The following is a 7,750-nucleotide window of genomic DNA, read 5'->3' as shown; positions in this document are numbered from 1 at the left end:
TATGATCTAGAATAATTATTGAATGTGTTTTGAGGGGACATTTTCTCACATATTTTATAGTGATATATGGTAGATAGATCCCACTTGTCAAAGGCAGTGACGCCAAACATGTAGACATGTGAAAAGTGAAAGCAGGAACAAGTGTATGGTCTCACTAGCTCAGAGATGTGCAGTTACACGCTGTGGTCACCAGATGAAGACAACTCCCCAGCCAATGAATTACAGGAGCATCCTTTTTTATTATGTTAAGCACATTGAACCAACCGCGTTGTAAAAAATGTGCTGTAAAAATAACGTTTGATTCATTGATTAAACAGAGACATGCTAAACAGGGGTCTTCTCAGGAGGATGTAACCGACAGAACATTCAGATAGAAATGTATCATGCAGAACAGAAATTATTGCCTGTCAGACAGAACAGAGAATGGTGTGAACTCTATTCAATCTATTTCTATCTGCAACGTTCAAAGTGTTTTCACGTCTCTGAATACACCCCAGAAGTAGGATGAAGTTGCCCATAGACACTGATGTAAGACCAGCTGTGTATTAGACTCCCCTAATGATTAATGCTTGAGTACTGAGTGGTGTAACCTGATCCTAGACCTGTGTCTAAGGGGGGCCGTGCTGCAGGAAGTGATAGAGGAGCCTTAACAGCAGAGTTGTGAGCAATGTTCCCTCTAATGTTCTTTGCGGCGCTGAGCAAATTCCAGTGCGCGTTTACTGTGAACACTGAGGCTGTGCCTGCTTTAATGGACTGTTTTAACAGTGGCCAAGTAGCCCAGTGTGTCTATCTGTAGACCTACCAGAGGGGTCTACCATCAAAAACAATGGAGAAAATGCATCCCATAACATTTTAACATGGAAATAGCTGTTCTATCATTCAGCCAATGTGTGGTGTTCAATGTAAACCTACATTCTATGAGACGTTTGAAAAAAACATTCAGGGCTTAACATGAACCTGTTTATCCACTTGTCCTTCAGACAAGGAGGTGACTGAAAATGTTGTTGAGTCGTTTGATGCAAGAAACCATTTTATGAAATAAAATGCATTATTATTCCCATACAGTTATTACAGAGAATCAGACAAATTATGCTACCCTCTGCCTATTGGCTACTTAGCTTATTCAAGCCTGTCTCAAAATACAACACTGCCCCTTGTAGACAAAAAAAGCTCTTAAACTGAGTCACTTTTCAAAGATGTCTAGAAATGCACACGTGTTATGTCTTGTAGGAAGCAACCACTCCCCCACTGCTGACTCAAACGTATCTATAACTGGGCTAATAACTCACTAACTAGCAGAGGATATGAACAGATGTGGCTACATGCAGCTCTCGCTTTGATCTCAAAACAGCTCATCTACTCACGACCGCTGACTCTGTAAAGACAGGCACGTTCAACGTGAACGGCAAATATATGGCAGTGGTTTATTTGCATATAGGCCTACTGCAGCTCTGATTGGTTATGGCGCATCGGCCTGAGTCGTGACTTTCAATGCAATTGAATCCTACTCTGATGCGTTCTGTCTATAAATAGTCTCTTGAATCGTTGGTTTTGTTTCGGTATGTTGCTTTGAAAGTAGCTAATATTGGGTTGATTCGATCCCAATTCCTACAGTAGAGGGAAACGTTGATAGTGTTAACTAACGGGGGAAACTAGAAAGTCGAGTGAGGTTCAATCTCAAGTCGAGTGAGGTTCAATCTCGTGCTTCTCTGCGCGGGCTGATTTTTCTTCTGCGCAGCAGCAGTCCCTGGGGAGCTGCGCACATTGGTTTTGAGTGGTTGTACCTGATCCTAGACCTGGGGGGCCAGGTTGCAGGAAGTGATAGAGCAGCCTGAACAACAGCTGCTTAATGACACACACACACACACACACACACACACACACACACACACACACACACACACACACACACACACACACACACACACACACACACACACACACACACACACACACACACACACACACACACACACAGACACACAATATCTGCTAGAAGGGGAAACAACAGCATTGAACAGGACAAACACTGTACAGACAAACAGGAAGTCTAACACATGTACACACATGAAAAGGCACACACATAAAACAAGTGCACGTGTAAACACACAAACACACAGACACTCTTTCTCTCTCTCCCTGTAGGTGTGTGCGCTGGTGTGTGTTTACGCGGGTGTGTATGTGTGCGCTGGTGTGTTTACGCGGGTGTGTGTGTGTGGGGGCGCTGGTGTGTGTTATCTCGTGCGTGTGCGTAGCGTAGCGTTCAGCCTCATTTCCCCCCATGACTTTAATTCGTGCTGGTTTATTTAGCTTGATGGTACAGAGCAGCTCTTCACACACACACACACACACACACACACACACACACACACACACACACACACACACACACACACACACACACTCACACTCACACTCACACTCACACACTCCACTCTAAACACCATCACATATTTACCATATATCTGTAGCCTCTAGACTAGAGGGATCATGTTAACACATGGCAATGTATATAGACTGGCAGACAGTCTTTCAACAGCATAGTGTGTGTTGTCTTTCATCAGTGAGTGTTAATGAGCAGTAATGTAACCTGTACAAGTCAGACAGGAACACATGGAGACCACCTGTCCCTTTCTCTCTCTCTTTACGAGGAGACGAGGAGACGGAGGACACACACACACACACACACACACACACACACACACACAGTATGTACCATTCACGTTGAACTTACTGTCTTTACAGAATCAGCGGCCGTGAGTAGATGAGCTGTTTTGAGATCAAAGCGAGAGCTGCGTGTAGCCACATCTGTTCATATCCTCTGCTAGTTAGTTTTGAGCCCCACCTGTTTAGCCAAATATATATATTATAATTATATTTGTTTTGGCTGTTTTGCATGTTATTTTGGCATTAATTGGTGTCACATATCAGTTTGCAAACAATGTAAACACGAAACAAAAAAATCCTTGAGTTAATAAAGCCGCATACAAACATGGTCTCTTTGTTGAGTCATGCAGCTCCAACATGCAGGTGTTTCAGCCTGGCTCAGTGCACCGTGATTGGCTCAGTGCTGTCTGTGGTGGAGGGGCAGCAGCAGAATATACAGAGCGTAGGGGTTAGTTATCGTCTCTGTAGTTGCACCGTGATTGGCTCAGTGCTGTCTGTGGTGGAGGGGCAGCCAGCGGAAATACAGAGCGTAGGGGTTAGTTATCGTCTCTGTAGTTGCACCGTGATTGGCTCAGTGCTGTCTGTGGTGGAGGGGCAGCCAGCGGAAATACAGAGCGTAGGGGTTAGTTATCGTCTCTATAGTTGCACCGTGATTGGCTCAGTGCTGTCTGTGGTGGAGGGGCAGCCAGCGGAAATACAGAGCGTAGGGGTTAGTTATCTTCTCTATAGTTGCACCGTGATTGGCTCAGTGTTCTGTCACTCATGGGGACACTAAGTTCATGGGGACACTAATTTGGCAGGGAGAGCTAGGCAATTCAAGCTCCCTTGGGTGGTGCCATAGATTTACATTAGAAGTGCCCTTCCAAGAAGGCTCGAGGTCATTGGTCACAGATAAAATGATGTCAACTCACATTATATCTACTGTAGCTTTGATTGGGCTGATCATGACAACATCATACATTCACAGTCTTAGCTGGCAAGCTAGACAAGCAGTCATCATCATGAATCAAGTTGACAATCTACTGGCAAATCCTTTTCAATCCTTGTCATATGAAGAGAAATTATCGATAAAACGTATCGGTGCTCATCGGCCATTGGACATAAACATTATACAACAAGTCTGAATTCAACAATGAGTGGTTTGGAAGGAATCAATGGCTACCTGCAAGCGTTGCAAAGCAATCACTATTTTGTTTCCCCTGACTGCTGTTCGGTGGAGAGGCTGTGTGGTCCAAGTCTGGGTTTAAGGGTTTAAACATCTGTCTGAAAGGGTCTCTTTTCCAAGTTTAAAGGGATAAACATTCACACCCAACACCATGGGCCAGAGAAGGTTGAATACATTGGCCATGCTGTCAATCCAGCTCCACTTCTGCCGCATTCAAAACAACTGGAAACTTGGAAATCTCTGACTTTAGTGTGTTCAAGACAACTGGGAACTCTGAAAAAAAAACGAGCTTGGGCTGTGAAAATAAGTTTAGGATTTTATTTTATTTTTTTATAAACTCCCATATCTACTGGGTGAAATACCACAGTGTGCCATCACAGCAGCAAGATTTGTGACCTGTTGCCACAAGAAAAGGGCAACCTATATTTATGTTTATTTATTTTCCCTATTATTATTTGCACATCATAACAACACTGTGCATAGGCATAATATGACTATGTATCTATTATTTTGGAACGTTTGTGAGTGTAATGTTAACCGTTCATTTTTTGTGTTTTTCACTTCTGTTTATTATCTACTTCACCTGCTTTGGCAATGTAAACATATGTTTCCCATGCCAATAAAGCCCCTTGAATTGAAATTGAATAGATAGAGTGGGACGGGGGTAAAGTTGTACAGAGAGGGGGGGGGTTGTACAGTGACTTTAGCCTCACTATGGTGTGGCCTTGACTTATCTCTTATAGTGTATGGCTGTGCACACACATACTCTTTCTCTCGCTCTCTATCTCTCCGGAGAAAGGAGGACCTATGCCTCTGACGTCAATAAAAACGAATTCCCTTTCCTGTCACAGCGCGCTGATCGTTGCCTTTGTTCGCACACACATTTGCAGCTCCAGCCCCGCTTGCAGTAATAGACGGGTTAACCGAAAACCTTCATCAGAGCCACCAAAGAGCGCGAGAAGAACGGAGTAAAACAAGGTCAAAAAATAAATAAATGAAAATTGTAAATAGTGTTCAGGATTTTTCCCCATTTACAAAACCCTTCACCGCGGTAAGTGTCCTATAACCAGAGATGTGGTCGCTTTTAAACATTACTAGGTCTAAATACCACACTTTGTAGAGCACCTTAAATCTAGTTGAATATATTGGGATGTGAAGGATATTGTTCAATGTAGTAGCAATTTACTCCCCAGTAACTTTAGCCCCTTCTTCTCAGTGCTGGAGTGCCAAGCGGCTACGCGCCCTTACCGGTGAATGGATCATGACGCATAGCGCCCTCAGAATTGCTTCGTATTGTGACGAATAGACCGAAACATTCTTCATCTGCAGGAGTACATTTAGTGGAAGGGAGAAAGGGCATATTTTGGCACGTCCAGGCTGTGCTTAGACGATAGGGTTACTGCAGGGTTCCTGGAGTAACCCTAGCGATAGTCTGTGGTTAGGCGATTGACACACACACACACACACACACACACACAAACCAGTGGAGGCTGGTGGGAGGAGCTATAGGAACGTAAATGGAACGGAGTCAATCATGTGGTTTCCATACGTTTGACGTGTTGTATATCGTTCCATTTACTCCATTCCAGCCATTACAATGAGCCCGTCCTCCAATAGCTCCTCCTACCAGCCTCATCTGACACACACATATACACACAGTGAGACTTTTACCTGTAGCCAGGGGGGTTCCTGGTGAAGTGATTCTGGGACATTATGAACTCAATCACATTGCCAGGGATTTCCAATGGCTGGGGGGGAAACTACACAGAACCTGTAAACCTGATACAGTAGGAATATCTGGCAACTCATTCATTCATACCCATTCAGCTACCCAGACCTGGAAACCTGATACTGTCAGGGATTTTCAGTGGCTGGGGGGGGGGGGGAGAATACCTGAAACCTGGCAACCTCATATTAGCCTGTAGGCTACCTTTACCTGGCAACACCTGATACAGCAAGCATAGCATACAATCTGGGGGGGACACTACCTGGACCTGGCAGCCTCATATGAACCTATACCTGGACCTGGCAACCTCATATTAACCTATACCTGGACCTGGCAACCTCATATCAGCCTATATTTTTATTTATTTATTTATTTTACCGTTATTTTACCAGGTAAGTTGACTGAGAACACGTTCTCATTTGCAGCAACGACCTGGGGAATAGTTACAGGGGAGAGGAGGGGGATGAATGAGCCAATTGTAAACTGGGGATTATTAGGTGACCATGATGGTTTGAGGGCCAGATTGGGAATTTAGCCAGGACACCGGGGTTAACACCCCTACTCTTACGATAAGTGCCATGGGATCTTTAATGACCTCAGAGAGTCAGGACACCCGTTTAACGTCCCATCCGAAAGACGGCACCCTATACAGGACAGTGTCCCCAATCACTGCCCTGGGGCATTGCGATATTTTTTTAGACCAGAGGAAAGAGTGCCTCCTACTGGCCCTCCAACACCACTTCCAGCAGCATCTGGTCTCCCATCCAGGGACTGACCAGGACCAACCCTGCTTAGCTTCAGAAGCAAGCCAGCAGTGGTATGCAGGGTGGTATGCTGCTGGCTTATATCTGGACCTGACAACCTCATTTTAACCTATACCTGGACCTAGCAACCTCATATTAACCTATACCTGACAACCTCATATTAACCTATACCTGGACACATCATATTAACCTATATCTGGAAACACCTGATGCTGTATCATATAATCAACCATTACGTTTCCGTTCCCCTCTCATTGATGCTGGTGTGAGGTGTAACCCTGTCCCCTGTAGCAATGGGTCATAGCCCACATGTGAAGAGTGTGGGTGTGTCTCTCATGTTCACAGTGGCTAAATGACATTGCCCGGGGGTGTTCTATGTGCTGGAGGTCCATTACTGTCCCTCAATAATAGATGCCATTTAGCAGACGCTTTTATCCAAAGCCACTTACAGTCATGCATACATTTTATGTATCGAACCCACTATCCTTCTGTTGTAAGCGTCATGCTCTACCACCATGCTCTCTAACTGAGCTACAGAGTTTCTCTCTCACACACAAACACACAGGTGTGTGTGTCGTAGTTCTCTGTGTACAGGAAACTGCTGTCTGTGTTCCCAGACAGGATATGACATCATTACCAAATTAATGAGGTCTGGAACATGACTAAAGTGTCTTTCTCCGTCTGACACACTAATTTCCCCCCCTCCTTTCCTGTAAAACAGTGACACACAACAGACATCTGTCATGGCTCACATTCACCCAGCGTGGAACAATACACAGGGTGGCGTCCTAAATTGCACCTTATTACCTTTTTGCTGCACTACTTTCAGAGCCCTATGGACCCTGGTCAACAGTAGGGCACTGTATAGGGAATAGGGTGCAGACTGGGACGCACTACAGGTTTTATGCAGCCGCAGTTCAAAGGTTATGACATTAACATAACAAGGAGGCGACAGTTGGAAAGATTGGAAGAAGAAACTTGATGTATTTATTTCCACAGAGGATTGAGTTGAATGTTTGTAGAGATTGACATAGAGCAGCAGTCCATTGAAATACTGGAGCACATCAGAGTCATTCTGCAGAACATGAAGATCATGCTTGTTTCTACAGCCTTCCCTTCCTCCCTCTGTCTTCCCTTCCTCTCTCAGCCTTCCCTTCCTCCCTCTTATCCCTTCCTCCCCTCTCTCAGCCTTCCCTTCCTCCCTCTTATCCCTTCCTCCCTCTGCCTTCCCTTCCTCTCTCTGTCTTCCCTTCCCTTCCTCTCTGTCTTCCCTCTGCCTTCCCTTCCTCCGCCTGCCTTCCCTTCCTCCGCCTGCCTTCCCTTCCTCCGCCTGCCTTCCCTTCCTCCGCCTGCCTTCCCTTCCTCCGCCTGCCTTCCCTTCCTCCGCCTGCCTTCCCTTCCTCCGCCTGCCTTCCCTTCCTCCGCCTG

This window comes from Salvelinus fontinalis, chromosome 3 (genome assembly GCF_029448725.1).
Source record: "Salvelinus fontinalis isolate EN_2023a chromosome 3, ASM2944872v1, whole genome shotgun sequence".
In the NCBI taxonomy this organism is placed as follows: domain Eukaryota; kingdom Metazoa; phylum Chordata; class Actinopteri; order Salmoniformes; family Salmonidae; genus Salvelinus; species Salvelinus fontinalis.
Note: the sequence above shows the minus strand (reverse complement) of the source record.